At 52.8% G+C, this 18,081-nt stretch overlaps 1 pseudogene; it reads right to left on the bottom strand.

Annotated features, from left to right (window-relative positions):
• Nucleotides 1-5,388: 5,388 nt before the first annotated feature.
• LOC134516262 (uncharacterized) lies at nt 5,389-16,227 on the bottom strand (annotated as a pseudogene).
• Nucleotides 16,228-18,081: the final 1,854 nt, after the last annotated feature.

The following is an 18,081-nucleotide window of genomic DNA, read 5'->3' as shown; positions in this document are numbered from 1 at the left end:
TATGCTCAGAGGCCATTGTGACGTGGGGGGCCATGGTGACTGTGGGGGTATTTAAGGAGCAGGAGCCCCGGGGGCACCCATTCCCAGGAGAGCAGCTCCCTCAGGAGGCAGCATCTCCCCTGGGTGCCCACAGCAGCTGTACAGCTCAGGACGCTGAACGCCATGGAAGAGGAGGCAAACCCCCTCTCCCGCCGCACCAAGGGGCGGCTGAGCCTGACAAAGAGCCACCAGGTGAGGAACAGGGCAGGAGGGAGAGGCCGGTGGTGGGAGGGCGCTGTGCGGAGCTGCCTTTGTGCTGGGGCCAGGCTTGCTGGCACCCTGGGGGCTGCTACACCAAGGCAGCCACCTCCATCCTACACCTTTCCCTCCATCCCATGTCTCTTCTCCTCCTCCTGCCCGCAGGTGGCCCACAGGCTGCCAGAGGCAGCACCGGAGGGCAGGCAGAGCCCAGCCTTTTCCCTCCATAGGGTCAGGCTGCCACCACTCCCCTGCCCCAGGAGCTCACAGGCCACTGGGAGCTGCCGCACACAGGTAAGGAGCCTGCGGGAGACAGGGCGAAACATCTTCCCCTCCGGGGAGCTGCCGGCAGGCAGGCGGGAGGCGTGCAAGGGGACAGGCGGGCTCAGCCCCTGTCACAGGCTGGGCCTGGGCATCCCAGGGCTGCGCCCAGGAGTCGCATGGGCTGCAGGGGGACCAGCCCTGGCCCAGGGGGATGAGCGCTGCCCAGGGAGGCTGGCAGAGGAGCTTGGCCACAGAAGCTCTTCCAGGTGGGACGTGGAGACAAGGGCCACAGTCATGCAGCCTCTCTCCTCGGCTTCTCTTGCAGATGGACAGCCTGGTGCACAGACAGGCACCACAGGAGACTCACCCCAGGGAGGCAGCAGCACCTACTGCAGCTCAGATACCAGCACCCACCAGCACTAGATGCAGGCTACCTCCTCTGCCAGTGGCACCTTCTCCATCTCTTGCCAGGGGCTGGGAACCAGCCATCAGCACTGTAGCCCGCAGGTACCAACAGCCAGTCCCACCGGCTCAGGGCATCTGCAGTGAGTGGGGCAGCACTGCGAGGGTGAGGAGCTGGAGGCCTGCTCCACACGTCCCCATAGCCTACACCGGAGCTACCAGGGATATCGCCCGGGGCATCGCAAACGAGGTCCTGCACAACGTTTTCGGCCCAAGCCAGGGACCCAGCCAGCAGCTGGCGTCACCACGCAGCCATGCACACCACAGGGCTGTGGCGACGACGCAAACAACAGACGAGCTCTGGGCAACCAACGGCAGCAAGGCCCCTGCAGCTCGGCCCACGCTTGAGCCCCTTGCACTGTGCGGCACCAGTGCTCCCAGCGGGGCCCTTGCGCCAGCTGCCCTGGGCAGGGACACAAGGTCAGGGCACCAAGGACTAGCGGCACAGGACGACCTGGCAACACCAGTGGTGCGTGTCAAGTGCCACAGGAATCAGGGGGCTGGGGCAGCAGCGGGGACAGTCCTGCCGGCACCACAGGACAAGCGCAAGGCCTTGGCTGAGGAGGAGCGGAGACGCGCCACCATCCTCACCATATGGATCAACCCCTCGGTCCCAGAGCTGTTCCAGGACCCCAGCGCTGGTTACCAGGAGGGGACAAGCTGGCCCAGCAGCCTAGCCACGGAGGGTGCTGCAGAGGAAGATGGCCACCTGCAGAGTGCGTCTCCTGCCCTGGCTGGTCTTGTGGATGCCGAGCCGGCAGCTTCTGCCCTGGCTGGCTCTCCAGAGGAAGAGGGGCACCTCGCATCTCTCACTCCCACAGCACAGGAGGAGGCAAAGGCATCAGCTTCTCCTGTCTTCAGTGACCAGATCCCTGCAGCACAACCAGAGTGCCAGGTACCGGCCCCGCACAGCAACCTGGCACAAAGCACAGGTGCAGAGATGGCAGCAAAAACAGCTGCAGTACCTCGGGACACAGAGTCTCCCTTGGCTGCAGAGCCTCAGGGAGAGGCCGTCACAGCCCCTCTGGCTCCAGCAGCATGCCAGCACGGAGAAGACATGGTCCCTCCCATGGCTGAAGACCATCACAAAGGGGCCAGCACAGCCATCGTCTCCGTGGCAGCGGACAAGGGTGAAGTAGCTGTGTCAGTGCATGAAAACCCTCCAGCAGAATCCGGCGCACCCCAGTTTGCCCCTGCAGCACTCCCAGAATGCCAGGCACCTGCCCTGCACAGCATCACAGCCCATGAGGTCGCTCTGCAGGACGCAGACCTGAGCGTTATGAAGGGGGTAGTCATCAACATTGAGCTAGTCATCCAGAGCGACCTGGCACAAGGCACAGGTGCAGAGACGGCAGCAAAAACACCTGCAGTACCTCGGGACACAGAGTCTCCCTTGGCTGCAGAGCCTCAGGGAGAGGCCATCACAGCCCTTCTGGCTCCAGCAGCATGCCAGCACGGAGAAGACATGGTCCCATCCACGGCTGAAGACCATCACAAAGGGGCCAGCACAGCCATCGTCTCCGTGGCAGTGGACAAGGGTGAAGTGGCTGCGTCAGCGCTTGAAAACCCTCCAGCAGAATCCGGCACACCCCAGTTTGCCCCTGCAGCACTCCCAGAGTGCCAGGCACCTGCCCTGCACACCACAGCTCACGAGGTCGCTCAGGACAAGGCAGCCCCGAGCATCATGAGGGAGGCGGCCATCAACGCCGTGCTTGTCATCCAGAGCGACCTGGCACAAGGCACAGGTACAGAGACGGCAGCAAAAACACCTGCAGTACCTCGGGACACAGAGTCTCCCTTGTCTGCAGAGCCTCAGGGAGAGGCTGTCACAGCCCCTCTGACTCCAGCAGCATGCCTGCATGGAGAAGACATGGTCCCTCCCATGGCTGAAGACCATCACAAAGGGGCCAGCACAGCCATCGTCTCCGTGGCAGTGGACAAGGGTGAAGTGGCTGCGTCAGCGCTTGAAAACCCTCCAGCAGAATCCGGCACACCCCAGTTTGCCCCTGCAGCACTCCCAGAGTGCCAGGCACCTGCCCTGCACACCACAGCTCACGAGGTCGCTCAGGACAAGGCAGCCCCGAGCATCATGAGGGAGGCGGCCATCAACGCCGTGCTTGTCATCCAGAGCGACCTGGCACAAGGCACAGGTGCAGAGACGGCAGCAAAAACACCTGCAGTACCTCGGGACACAGAGTCTCCCTTGGCTGCAGAGCCTCAGGGAGAGGCTGTCACAGCCCCTCTGGCTCCAGCAGCATGCCAGCACGGAGAAGACATGGTCCCATCCACGGCTGAACACCATCACAAAGGGGCCAGCACAGCCATCGTCTCCGTGGCAGTGGACAAGGGTGAAGTAGCTCCATCAGCGCTTGAAAACCCTCCAGCAGAATCCGGCGCACCCCAGTTTGCCCCTGCAGCACTCCCAGAGTGCCAGGCACCTGCCCTGCACACCACAGCTCACGAGGTCGCTCAGGACAAGGCAGCCCCGAGCATCATGAGGGAGGCGGCCATCAATGCTGTGCTTGTCATCCAGAGCGACCTGGCACAAAGCACAGGCATGAGGACAGGAGTACCACCAACTGCAGGACCCCAACACACTGAGTTTCCCTCGACTGCAAAGCCCTGGGCTGAGGCCAGCACTGCCCCTCTTGTCACAGCAGAAGACAAAGAAGGAGACGCAGCTGCTTCTCCCGTGGCTCGGGACCCTCAGCACCAGGTGAGGCAGGCACACTTGGCCAGCACCAGGCATGCCAAGGCTACACCCGGGCTGCACGTGGCAGGAGATGCTGGGTGCTCTCCGTGCTGTCCTGCTGACATCCCCTCCCTCACCTGCCTCTGCTCTTGCTCTTCCCATGCAGGTGCCCGCTGAGCACAGAGATGAGGCACAGCCCTCTTATTGCTGCAGGTACATGGCCCAGGATGCCCCAGGTAGGTCCACAAATCAAGGGCCAGCCTGGCCCAGCCAGCCTGGCGAGTGGCACCCAGGGCAGGCCGGCAGCACTGCGCACATGGGGACTGGCCGTGCCCCAGCCATCCCTCCCTGGCTGAAGCCCTTGGTGGTGGCGGGCTGGCAGGAGATTGCCTGTTGCCCGCCCAGCCCCTCACCTACAGCTCTCCTTCCCCCCACAGGCATCGTCACCCTCCCGCATGCCCCGGTTCAAAAGCGACAGCCCTCCCGCTTCAGGAGGGTGCTCAGGGCTCTGCGCAGGGCTTTCCGCTGCTCCTGCATCATGGGGCAGAAGGAGCAGTAGTGCCCTGCTGCCAGTGCCAGGCAGGTCCCTAGAGACTGCAGCTGGCCCTGAGCCTGCACAGCCTCCAGAGGGAGCGGCACAGGCCAGCACACAAGGGATGGGTGCATGGACACAGCATTCCGCTGCCCTGAGGGTATCGTGCTACCAGCCTCCACTTGGCCACGGATGGTCTACCACACTTCACTCCATTGTTCCTAAGGCGCAGCTTCAGGATATCTCCCTGTGACCCTCCAAATTTCTGCGCACAGGTACTTGTTTTCACCACTCAACTGTCTTTGGGCCTCTAGATCCCCACACTTCAGTACTCAACAGGCATCAAAGCGTACGGTCCGTGGGGTATCTCCTTTGGTGATATTTATGATAAACCTAACCGGGTAATCTGGGTGTGCACTCCAGCTTCCTAGTGGGAAGCGCAACACCGCCCCTATGACCAGTATCATCACAAAATGCTTCTTAAAATTCATGGCCTACGCATATTTATAGCTCCCAACTGGATCTCGCCCCAACCCACGGCTTATTGTCTTTTTAGGGTTATTCACAGCGAGCTGTCAGTAGAATGTACGGTCTACCACTGTTCTACCAGCTCTGCCGGTGGGCGTTTAACTGGTCCCTTTAGCCGGGGGTAGTGAGTCCAACCTTTTTCCACTGTTCTTACTGCTGTTTCAGTAGTGAGGAGTACTTGGAATGGTCCTTCCCACTCCGGTTGGAGCTTACTCTCCTTCCAGGATTTGACTAGTACCCGGTCTCCTGGTTTATACGGATGGACCACAAATTCCAACTGCGGAGTTTGAGCAAGAAGGCCTTCAGTTCTGAGGAAAGAGAGAGAAGACGACAGCCCCAGTATATGTTTCTTAAGGAACATGTCCTTGGTTTCAAATGTGGGCACGCCTTCCCTACCTCCAGTGTAAGGTAGTCCAAAAAGCATTTCATAAGGCGAGAGACCAATATCCTTTCTAGGGGAGGTCCGGATTCTCTATAGTGCTATTGGTAAACACTTAATCTGTGGTAATTTTGTCTCAAGAACTAATTTAGATAGTTGTCTCTTAATGGTTTGATTCATTCTTTGAACCTTTCCAGATGATGGGGGGAGCCAGGGAGTGTGATAAGCCCATGTTATGCCCAAAACAGCGTTTATAGTGCGTGCAGGTTTCAATGCATTCTTCCTGCCTTCAGATTATCGAGAATGGGGAGGAGCATGGATGATCTCCATGAAGTAGCAAAGCTCTTCAACATCCATGAAGACTAAACTCCAGAATGGGAAGACTGCAAGGCAGCGGCGGACGCCGGCTGCGTGCACCCCTTCATCTCGGACAACTTCCTCCAAGTACTTGTGAATATTCCCAGTCACCTAGAGTTCCAATGTTTGCACCAATAAATTCAGACTGTTCTAAGTTAAACGCCTTCCTCCTGCACCTGTGCAGGGAGTACGCCGCCTGCTGTTGTCGGTTTTTCCCTTTTGTTGACGGCGGAGAAGCCTGCAGAGCTGCGATGGAGGAAAGGCACAAACGTCCGTCTGGAGAGCACGGCCCGAAGTGGGTGGGGAGAAGCAGTCGCTCATGCTGCTGCACCTGGGCTGTGTGATGGTGTCAGAAGCATGTTATCAGCTCTCCAGCCACCCTGTGGGAATTTGGGTGCTTTCTGGCAACTCTGGGCTGTGCGTGCCAACTAAAAGGGGTGCAGGAATGGGCCGCAGCTCGGCACACTGGGGTGGGAGACGGAGGGAGAGGGAGCGTTTCACTGTGCACTTGGAGACAGGACGAGGCTTTTTGAGACCAATAAAAGATGAGAGCTTTACCACAGTGCTTGTCTGTGCCTGGCCTCTCTCAAGGGAAAAAGGGGTGCAGACAAGGCCCATGCCAGCAGGCAGAGCTGGAAAGCCCCTAGTCTCCCTCTCCTACAGGCCTAGCAGAGCCTACACTTTTGGCCTCTGGCCCTAGTCCCTCCCCAGAGCTGCCCAGCCTCCAGGACCACCACTGTCACCCCCAATTCCCCTGGAGCCCAAGTGACTGGCCTTTAAGGAGGTGGATGGTCCCTGCACACCTAGGAGTTAAAAGGGGTACCTGTCGACTTGTTAGAGTTGCCTGCTACTACGAGATTTTGATTCTAGCAATCAAAGACCTGGAGGAGGGGGGGATGTGCAAATATAGAATCATAGAATGGTCTGGGTTGGAACCGTTACCCCATGTCCTGCCATTACACTTCCTGATAAAGAGTCTCTTCCCATCCTTCCTGTAGGCCTCCTTTCGGTACTGGAAGGCTGCTATAAGGCTCCTCAGAGCCTTCTCCAGGATGAACAACCCCAACTCTCTCAGCCTGTCATAGCATAGGTGCTCCAGCCTTTGGATCATCTTCGTGGCCCTCTGCTGGACCCGTTCCAACAGGTCCACGTCCTTCTTGTGCTGAGGACTCCAAAGCTGGATGCAGTACTCCAGGTGGGGTCTCACCAGAGCAGAGCAGAGGGGAAGAATCACCTCCCTCCACCTGCTGGCCACTCTTCTTTTGATGCAGCCCAGGATGCGGTTGGCTTTCTCGGCTTCTCGTCCACCAGCACCCCCAAGTCCTTCTCCTCAGGGCTGCTCTCAAGCCATTCTCCGCCCAACCTGTATTTGTGCCTGGGATTGCCATGACCCAGGTGCAGGACCTTGCACTTGGCCTGGTTGAACTTCATGAGGTTCACACAGGGCCCACCTCTCAAGCCTGTACAGGTCCCTCTGGATGGCATCCCTTCACTCCAGTGTGTCAATTGTGCCACACAGCTTGGTGTCATCAGCAAACTTGCTGAGGGTGCACTCAATCCCACTGTCCATGTCACCAACAAAGATGTTGAACAGCACTAGTCCCAGTACTGGCCCCTGAGGAATGCCACTCGTCACTGGTTTCCACGTAGACATTGAGCCATTGACTTCAACCCTTTGAGTGCAGCCATCTAGCCAGTTCCTTACCCACTGAGCAGTCCGTCCATCAAATCCATGCCTTTCCAATTTAGAGACCAGGATGTCGTGTGGGACAGCGTCAAACACTTTGCATAAGTCCAGGTAGATGACATCGGTTGCTCCTCCCTTATCCACCAGTGCTGTGGCAACATCATAGAAGGCCACCAAATTTGTCAGGCACGATTTGTCTTTGGTGAAGCCATATTGGCTGTCACCAGTCGCCTCCTTATTTTCCATGATGACCAAGGTCTGTGAACGCGATGGCGCTCTATCTGTCTATGGAGGGCCTCATCCGCTCCGTCGTCCTGGTCAGGTGGCCCATGCAGATCTCTACTGTAACATCACCTGCCCCTGCGTTCACTTTAATCTTGACCCATAAGCTCTCTGTTGGGTCTTCATCCATCCCCAGGTGGAGCTCCATGGACTACAGCTGTTCATTGACATAGAGGGCAAGACCCCCTCCTCATCTTCCCAGCCAGCCCTTCCTGAAGAGTCGGTATGCGTCCATTCCAACGCTCCAATCATAAGAGCCATCCCACCACGTCTCTACGATGCCGATAAGATTGTAGCCCTGGAGGCGTGCACAGATCTCCAACTCCTCTTGCTTATTTCCCATGCTACGTGCATCTGCGTAAAGGCATTTCAGCTGGGCGCCCAATGAATCTGTCTCACTGCCTGGAGCGGCTGCTTTTCCTTCATGCTGCTCTTCAGGTGGTCTTCCTCTGGGGTGTTTCATCTGTGACTCCCCACAGTTCCTATCTTCTCAGGAGCCCCTGGCTCATCCCCAGGAGACTTCAAGTGTGCTGCGGCATACCCAGCACGTCTCGGAGCAACAGGCTGAGGGCCCTCACTAGTCACCCACCCCCCTCAGACCTCGGAGCATTGTCCCTCAGCTTGTCACGAGCAAGCCGGGTAGCATCCCCCTCCCCCAGTAAGGCCAGTTTAAAGCCTAGTCAATGAGCCCCGCTAGCTCATGAGCAAACACCCTCTTCCCCCTTTCAGAAAGATGAGCCCCATCCGATGCCGCAAGCCTGGTGCTGTGTAGGCCATCTCATTGTCCAAAAAACCAAAACTGTGGCGGTGACACCAGCCAGGGAGCCGCGCGTTGATAGATTGCACACATCTGTTTCTTACAGTGTCCCTGCCTGTAACTGGGAGAACAGAAGAAAAGATAACCCGGGCTTCAGACTCCCTTATTAACCTTCCCAAGGCCCTGAAGTCTCTTTTGATTGTTCTTGGGCTATGTGTTGCCACCTCGTCACCACCCACATGAAAGAGCAACAGCAGGTAGTAGTCCGAGGGCCAAACCAGGCTGGGAAGTTTTTGAGTGACCTCCCTGACCAGGCCCCGGGGAGGCAGCATGCTTCCCTGGTCAAGAGGGTCTGCCCGGCATATTGGGCCTTCTGTTCCCCTCAGAAGGGAGTCTCCTACTACTATAACCTGCCTCTTCTTCCTTGTGGAGGCAGTTTTTAAACTGGGGGTAGGCCTTACTGGTCCTGGCATCTCTTCTGGTGTAGCCAAACCATCTTCCATGTCATCCACGGGTTGGCCTGTCTCCTCAAGAGCCTCATACCTGTTATGCAGAGGCACCTGGTTAAGGGATGTGGGCAAGGAGAGAGTTCGTTTGCCTCCCCTAGTACGGACTAGTCTCCATTCACTAGCCTCCTTTTGTCCACTGCCTTCAGTGTGGCAGGGGGAAGGTACCAGATCTCCTTCAGCTCGGGTTTTTTTTTGGTGGCTCTTCTGGTTTTTCACTCAGGGAGGTCAGAGTCTGATTCCACCTATCAATTTCTTTCTCACTCTCCCTGATGCTCCACAGCCTTTCTACTTCCTCTTTTAGCTCTGCTACCAGGCTGAGTAGATCATGCACCTGGTCGCACCTCATACGGCTGTCACGTCTTCTACCGTCCACTAGCCCCGAGAGGTTAAGGCACTCCCTGCCGCCAGAGGCCCGGGTGGCCGCACGCTTCCACGGGAGCTCAGTTCGTATGGCTACGTCTGCTCTGGCAAGTGCAGAAGTCGCAGGAAGCTGCATCTTTCGGGTAGGGACCATGGCTGAGCTCCCCTCCCGAGCCCTCCGCGCCCTTCCCGCGCAAACTGCCCCCCGAACCGCCACACCGCGCCCCGCCTGACGTGACACGTCCTCGCCGCCGCGCGCCCTGCGACCGCCTTTTAAGGGGCTGGGTGTGGCCGCTGCAGGCCCCGCCCCTCCCTCGTCAGCCGCTCTCGCGCCAGCTGCGCGTCCCTGCCGCTGACCGGGCTCGTCCCGGCCTCGGGAATCCCGGGAAAAGCCCCTGTTCGCCGCGATCGCCCGGCCGCGCTGCCGCCGTGCCAGCGCCGGAGCCGTTTGTCTCGGCGAGCTTACATGCTTTTGCTTATACGTACATGTACTCATTTGAGACCTGTGCTTTCGCTCAAACGTATAGATTTAGGATACCTTATAGTAAGTGTGAATCTTCCAATCTGTAATTGAGGTGCTGTTTGATTACTTTTACAAATCATTTTGTAAAGCATAAAGCTGCTACAATAGAAAACAGTATTTGCGAGGCTGAGACTTACGAGCATTACAGCACGTGCCAGATGTCCAGGACAGAAAATACTAGAAAGCTTGAGCTAAAGGGGTTATAAAAGCTCCATTTTTGGCTATTTTACCTGAAATTGTTTGCTCATTGCTGAAACGTGTGGCACTTTTTCAGCTCTACAGCTGGCTCCGTCGCAAGGATGGGTGAATTCATGTTATCCATAACCACTGCACGCCTCCTAGAGTCGGACCTTTCACTGTGAAAGGCATCTAGCAAATACAAGCTATTTCTTAGCAGCAGCAGGGGAAGTAAATAACGGGGAGAGCACTCTTCAGATGCTGTAGGATATATAAGCGAGGCGTAAAGGACATTTGTTTTGAAACCGCCGTTGCCAGTGATTAACATGTTCTAACAACCGAGCCTTGCGTTAATCTCTTTGGGCAGACAAAGAAACATTACATTAAGCTACACTGTTTGTTCATAATTTTTAAACTGAAATTTCATAAGTTACTCTGGGACGCAGCAGTCTCTAGAGATCCAATGTAAATGGAATTTTTTTTTTTTTTTTCAAATATCCACAACCTAAGGAGAGTAGGCTTTAAATTAGTACGTTGCATTAGATGAAATGGCTTCTCCTTGTTTTCACTTCAAAATGTGAATTAACAGGGAAACATCAGTAGATATGCTAGCAAATTATTTTATAACTAATCACATTGTCAGAGATCTCCTCTCTCTCCCCTACATTCACACGACTGCATTGTAGTAAAACTGGCAGAGAGTTGCCTCAGCAGAGAAGACTGCGCTGTTGAAGGCCATTTTAATGATTGCATCAGAATTCATGCAGATGCCAGATTCAGGCAGGGGGGTGAGTTTGAAGTGGGTTTTGTTGTTTGGGGGTTTTTTTTGTTGTTTGTTTTTTTTTCCAAACACTAACATATTAGTGAGTGCAGTGCTTCAGCAGTGGGAGCGAAAAACAGGATGGACAATGCAAGAAGTCCTTCCAGTCTTAAGATCTGTAAACTCAAGCCCAGAAAATAGTTAAGTTACAAAGAAACAGAGAAGGCTCGACTCAGCAGATACAACTGCACTTGTCAGTCCGGACAGTGGATGTGAAAGCATAATTTATGATTAACATTTTAGCTGATACATTCTTTGTTAGTCTTAGTTTTCATCCAGATAATATATCTGCTCAACATTCTTTTTTAATTTTGGCAAATTGTTTTTGATCAATAGCATTTTTGCTAATAGCCAACTTCCTAACCTGTTCAACTCCAATCCTAGACACTCAAGGAATGCAGGCACCCAAATGAGCTTGTGAATGCCACCGGTGGAACTGAATACCTGGAAGTTCAGCATACAGCGTGCGGCGGTTTTGCGTCAAAGTCGCTCTGCACATATGGGGGTGCTTCAGGGCATCCTTCATATTCCCCTACGCCACAGAACTGTCGTGAACAAAACTGCAATACAGATGGCAGGGCACTCAAGTCTGATTTCAAAAAATAAAATAAAATATAAAATAAAATAAAATATAAAATAAAATATAAAATAAAATATAAAATAAAATATAAAATAAAATATAAAATAAAATATAAAATAAAATATAAAATATAAAATCAGGAGGCGTGTAAGTGCCAGTGGTTATGCCATGAATGCAAGCTGCAGCCTAGCCTAACAATTCCCCACCTGCTGTTAACCAGACAAGCAAACCCCAGCAGCTGCCTGGCTGCAAAACAGAGCCCACATCAGCTGTCATTCTCCCGAGTCATAGCTTTGGGCTCGCGGCAGAGGAAGGCAGTATGGAGAGACACACACTGCTCTGATGGAGGAAATGGAGAATGGGAAAGGATTAGGCAAGGGGTAAATTGCACCATTAGTGCAAGAGGGAAGCCTCCGTTTAAGTACGCCCTCAAAAACCCCGTCACAGCCAATGCAGCCAACAACAACTTACGTTAGTCTTCTATTTTAGGCTAAATTCAGTCTATAACCACAGGATGCAATAAATGAAGTTCCTGATGCTGTCTCTACTGATCAATTAAATCCCTTTGGAGCCAAGCAAGCTTCTTCATTAATATCAACACCATTAAAAACAAACGTTTTGCAGCCCTAACACGCTAGAAACTTTTGGAGTGAGATTAACGCGCAGATGGCACACAGTTACTACAGGAAAATCCACAAACTGCAGTGCATATTTTATCTCGCACAACTTCCACAGCCTTCCTCTTCGACAGTTTCAATGTCAATTAACGTACCAGGCCCGACGGTGGCGTGAGTGCTCTGGTAAGCAAGAGTGGCCAAAAAGTGATGAGACCAAAATAGGCGAGAAAATTCTGCCTCAGCTCTACAGAGGATCCTTCTCTCCTCATCCATCTAATGAGTTTTAAGAAGCCTTTACACCATCCCCGACTTGCCTTAGTTTATTAAGAGGAGGCTAAAAATCACACTAATATAATCCATCTCCTGTGGGAAAAATGACTGAAGTATTTTTATTTTTCAGCATTAGACACTTGGGGTACCAGCAGAATGAAAGGAAAGGAAGAGGCAGCAGCATTCCTCCAGTCTGATAATTTCATCGACATCTGAGCACTGTCACACCATTTCTTACTGTCTCCTCCCCACCTAAAGTAGAAGTTTACAAGATGTGAACACACTCTAAAAAGTAGTCTTGAAGGAAAAATACATTATAAACCTTCCCAGGATACGTCTTGTTAGTATTTCCTGCTAAGTGAGCTTAAACACTGAATCCGCTTGCCACCACACAGTATGCGTTACCTCATTTTTTTATAGGTTTTTTGTTTGTTTTGCTCAAGTGTCATTAACAACATCTTACATTCTATTTCTAACTGTTGATCTGAATACAGTTCCTATTTCTTTTGCCAGTTTTCCGTACTAGATGTCAGATTTGTGTCCAAATGTATGCCTTGCAAACACACACAAGATAAACAAAACTGCACACTGGAGGCATTTCAGAGTAAAAGCACATACTGTGTAAAATTAAGCTGAGATCGGGATTCTAATAAAATGAGCTCCCTAGAGCACGGGTCGGCTTCCCAAAATAGTCTTTGAGAAAGCTACACTTCTGCCACCCGTACCTACCAAGCATCAGCTCTTTTGAAACAGCAAGTAACACCTCCTACAGCCCAGCGCTGTAAAACACTGACTATTCTGCCTTGTAAGGACAGCAGGTGGAGTATTATTTTATAAAACAAAGTAAGTAAATCATTTTGTGGATCCGAAGCAAGCTCCCTTCCTCCTCCCAAAGGAGACAAGATGGCTTAACCCCAGCCATCCCCGAGTCTTGCCCTTCCAGCCCATCCGGAGCAGTGCCTGAGCAGTCAGTAGTCCCCACTTAGCACCAGGGTTAACTGGGTGAAGGCTGAAATATAGTGACAAATTGCTGATGTTTAAATGGTAAGAAAAACATTGCTTCCCACTTACAGCACAGATCAGTTAGTACTTCCAGAAGTGAAATTCGACTGTTCCAAGTGTTATGTCCACAACCACAATACCGTCAGTCAGTTATCTGGACCTGATGGTCATCATCACCTTGAAATTCTTAATTTCACAGGGTGACTACTCTCTAATTCACCTTTCAATATAAGATGTCTGGTTTGCACCAAATAACCCAGATTAATAGACAAGAATGTAAAAGCTCAAAATTTAAAGTGTTTACACCACTACCGAAGAGAAAGAAGAAATGTGACCAGCATAGCCTATCTGGCCACTGGCCACCTGAAGTCAAAGCAAAGTTCAACCAAATTTTGTACGGTCGTAGCAAGCTCTACTTCTCCCAGCTAATTTAAGCAGCCCCCTTATCTCTCAGCAAAATATTGGAACAAAATGTGGTGGTGTTGCTGACTGGCATGAGAATCGAGTTACATGCAGAAGAACGCACCCGTACTCTGTGGTACCAGCAACAGGGTGAAAAGAAACGTATTTGCCATGGGAGGAGACTACTTCAGTTCACTGACCAGGTTAATAACTCTAAGGCTACAAAGGAAACCACAATCAAGACTACAAGATACCTTTTTTTTTTTTTCTTCTTTTTTACAGGCACTCGACAGAAGGCATTTGAGATACCGTACTGTTTTCCACAGGATAGCACGTTAGCATAAATGACAATCAAGGATGATGAGACTAGATAGGGCTGCAGCAAGCTATGCAATGTGGGAAAGCGTCTTAAGTCCCCCAGCTCAAAGGAAGCCCCAGAGTAACATTTATTTCTCTCCTGCTCTACCTTGCTCAAATGCTTACTGCATCTGTCTGAACAGCTCAGCCTAGTGTCCCCTCCTTCCTTGATTCCCTCCCATCTTAGCTTGGGACATGCCTTGAGGAAGAAAAGCCAATATCCCACCCACACACTTCTTCCTTCTCCCTTCTGCTTGGTTGCCTATCCAGAAGGCCATAAAGGAAATTCTTTCCTCGTGGCATGCCAGCTAACCCCTTCTCAGCCACACAGGGATTGAGTTCTTTTTTATTCTCCCTTAGATTTCTGCGAGCCAGCTACAGCCAAATCACAACACAGCCCCGAGAGGAACCAGTTCAGTGGTGGGAAACATTCTTTTTATTCCTTTTTTTTTTCCTTCCTCCGTGAACAGGTCACACATATCAACAAATTGAACAGACTAGTGAAACATCCGCACCTCTGTTTTGCTTCACTGACCTAATATGTTTGCTAAACGCTTTGGGGTTTAGGATATCAGAAAATCCCATAGTCAGTTGCTTGCTCAGTCTCACACAGCCAACTTCTCCTTGTCTAGCTTTCCATGGAGCATTCACTTAAGCAAGACTCCCCATACTCGCCACAAGAGCTGCAGCTTATTTATTCAGGAAATTCAAGCATGCGTTTAGGAATACTGGCAGCCAGGGCATTTTCCCCATTCCTAAAGAGAGCGTAGAAAGAAAAATACGCCCAAGACAGTGTTTATAGTTCGTGCAGGTTTTAATGCATTCTTCCTGCCTTCAGATCATCGAGGATGGGGAGGAGCATGACAATCTCAGTGAAGTAGCAAAGCTCTTCACCATCCACAAAGACTAAACTCCACAATGGGAAGACTGCAATAGGAGTGAGCAGGGCAGGAGACTGGCCAAGTTGTTCCTCTGCAAAAATAATACTTAGATTTTTCTTACAATCCCTCCCCTTTCATTTTCTACGTTTATTGCTTTTTGCACTTACTTATCAGGGTACAGTCCCATAAGAAGCTTCTAAATTTGCAAGCATCGGTTCACATTTTTGTCTTCCTCTTTCTTGTTCTTTTCCCAGGGTATGGGGGAGGGTCTACTTCCATTCGTTTTGTTAGGGCAGTTTCAATTAATCGTTGAACTAATCCTCACACACAGGGAATGATACAGCATCCTACAGCCACTAAGACTCCTGCTGCTATTATAAGAGAAGGCAATACTGATGTCACCGTATCTTTCCATTTTCCAAAACAGGAATCCAGCCAACCTGTCAGTGAGGTGTCTATTCCAGAGTTCTCAGCTAACTCCTCAGCTACAGTGGCAAGCCCTTGAAGGGCTTTAGTTATAGTACCATCTGGAGATGTATTGTTTGGGATAAAGGCACAGCACCAATTTCCTAACATTACACGCACACCTCCCTTCTCCACTAAGATCATGTCCAGGGCAATCCTGTTCTCACATGCCATTCGGCTGGTTGCATCCAATTGGTCCACTATTCCTTTTAATGCATCTCTGGTATAATTAATAAACCTCTGTTGGTTATAGTAAATATAATTTATCCAATCTACATTTTTGTTTATAGCTACCAAAGACAGATTCGAATCCTACTCCTCATTCCTTGCTTTGTATTCATCTGGGACTCCTCTAGGGACTCCAATGGTATCTATATGTATCCGTTCATCAAAGGATATACCTAAACGTCTTTTCACTCTATTGCCTGAGCTCAGGGATCTTGTTCCTTTTTCAAATGCTAAGGTGAATGGTATTGCCAATTGTACTATTCCACACGTACCTTTCCAGTTAGCCGGCAATACGGATCGCAAGGTCCTCCCTCCACAATACCACCAGAGATCAGCCTGAGGCCCTCGTATCGCTGAGTAGTTTCCTCTTACATCCTTGGTCACATTCAGAATTCCAACGCACAGGGTAAATTCCCCCACAGGTTTGGTAGCATTCACACCCCGCTGTGAGAGGCACACTGGATGGTTACCAATTGCTGTGGAAAATACTGGTGGCATTTTAAGATTTCTAGACTCCAAGGCAGGAAAACAGTAAAGAAAGTGAATGACAAGTCTCATCTCCCCAGGCAGTCTTTTCGTGGTATAATGCTATTGTATGCCACACCCCTATGGAATCTTTCATCCGCCCTAAGGCAAAAGGGATGATGCGTGCTGTAGGCCTTCCTGAGGCGCAAGCATAGCAATTGCTTTGGTTCAAACTATTAATGGTATATTTTACCCATTCTACCCAAGCATTCGTCTCGCAGTACCCTGTTTCAATGTCAAATGTTTGTCTAAGATCTTTAATCTCGGTAACCGTTACCAAAGGTGGATCATTTGGTGGTCCCCACTGTTGTACTACTGGGAGTTTAGTAGTCATAGTCGTCCCTTCTGCTTAACTCCTGTTTTCTAGTATGTCTATTCTAAATCTTCCCCTTGGATCTCTTCCAGACACATCGGCTCCTATTCCATACATTAGGTTAGCCATATCACCCGCCTAGGTCATCAACGGTTCACACTCCAATTTGGGCGGTCTACCACACTTCGCTCCATTGTTCCTAAGGCGCAGCTTCAGGATATCTCCCTGTGACCCTCCAAATTTCTTGGCACCGGTACTTGTTTTCACCACTCAACTATCTTTGGCCTCTCGATCCCCACGCTTCAGTACTTGACAGTTCTAGACAGTTCCAGTTTGTCATGGGCACGGGCATCTCCACGGCGACCGCTATCGCTTTGTGATGGGGTCACTGCATTATGCTCAGAGGCCATTGTGACGTGGGGGGCCATGGTGACTGTGGGGGTATTTAAGGAGCAGGAGCCCCGGGGGCACCCATTCCCAGGAGAGCAGCTCCCTCAGGAGGCAGCATCTCCCCTGGGTGCCCACAGCAGCTGTACAGCTCAGGACGCTGAACGCCATGGAAGAGGAGGCAAACCCCCTCTCCCGCCGCACCAAGGGGCGGCTGAGCCTGACAAAGAGCCACCAGGTGAGGAACAGGGCAGGAGGGAGAGGCCGGTGGTGGGAGGGCGCTGTGCGGAGCTGCCTTTGTGCTGGGGCCAGGCTTGCTGGCACCCTGGGGGCTGCTACACCAAGGCAGCCACCTCCATCCTACACCTTTCCCTCCATCCCATGTCTCTTCTCCTCCTCCTGCCCGCAGGTGGCCCACAGGCTGCCAGAGGCAGCACCGGAGGGCAGGCAGAGCCCAGCCTTTTCCCTCCATAGGGTCAGGCTGCCACCACTCCCCTGCCCCAGGAGCTCACAGGCCACTGGGAGCTGCCGCACACAGGTAAGGAGCCTGCGGGAGACAGGGCGAAACATCTTCCCCTCCGGGGAGCTGCCGGCAGGCAGGCGGGAGGCGTGCAAGGGGACAGGCGGGCTCAGCCCCTGTCACAGGCTGGGCCTGGGCATCCCAGGGCTGCGCCCAGGAGTCGCATGGGCTGCAGGGGGACCAGCCCTGGCCCAGGGGGATGAGCGCTGCCCAGGGAGGCTGGCAGAGGAGCTTGGCCACAGAGGCTCTTCCAGGTGGGACGTGGAGACAAGGGCCACAGTCATGCAGCCTCTCTCCTCGGCTTCTCTTGCAGATGGACAGCCTGGTGCACAGACAGGCACCACAGGAGACTCACCCCAGGGAGGCAGCAGCACCTACTGCAGCTCAGATACCAGCACCCACCAGCACTAGATGCAGGCTACCTCCTCTGCCAGTGGCACCTTCTCCATCTCTTGCCAGGGGCTGGGAACCAGCCATCAGCACTGTAGCCCGCAGCTACCAACAGCCAGTCCCACCGGCTCAGGGCATCTGCAGTGAGTGGGGCAGCACTGCGAGGGTGAGGAGCTGGAGGCCTGCTCCACACGTCCCCATAGCCTACACCGGAGCTACCAGGGATATCGCCCGGGGCATCGCAAACGAGGTCCTGCACAACGTTTTCGGCCCAAGCCAGGGACCCAGCCAGCAGCTGGCGTCACCACGCAGCCATGCACACCACAGGGCTGTGGCGACGACGCAAACAACAGACGAGCTCTGGGCAACCAACGGCAGCAAGGCCCCTGCAGCTCGGCCCACGCTTGAGCCCCTTGCACTGTGCGGCACCAGTGCTCCCAGCGGGGCCCTTGCGCCAGCTGCCCTGGGCAGGGACACAAGGTCAGGGCACCAAGGACTAGCGGCACAGGACGACCTGGCAACACCAGTGGTGCGTGTCAAGTGCCACAGGAATCAGGGGGCTGGGGCAGCAGCGGGGA

The sequence above is a fragment of the Chroicocephalus ridibundus genome, chromosome 5 (genome assembly GCF_963924245.1).
Source record: "Chroicocephalus ridibundus chromosome 5, bChrRid1.1, whole genome shotgun sequence".
Lineage (NCBI taxonomy): Eukaryota > Metazoa > Chordata > Aves > Charadriiformes > Laridae > Chroicocephalus > Chroicocephalus ridibundus.
The sequence above is the reverse complement of the archived record's forward strand: the minus strand, read 5'-3'. Positions and strand labels throughout refer to the sequence as shown.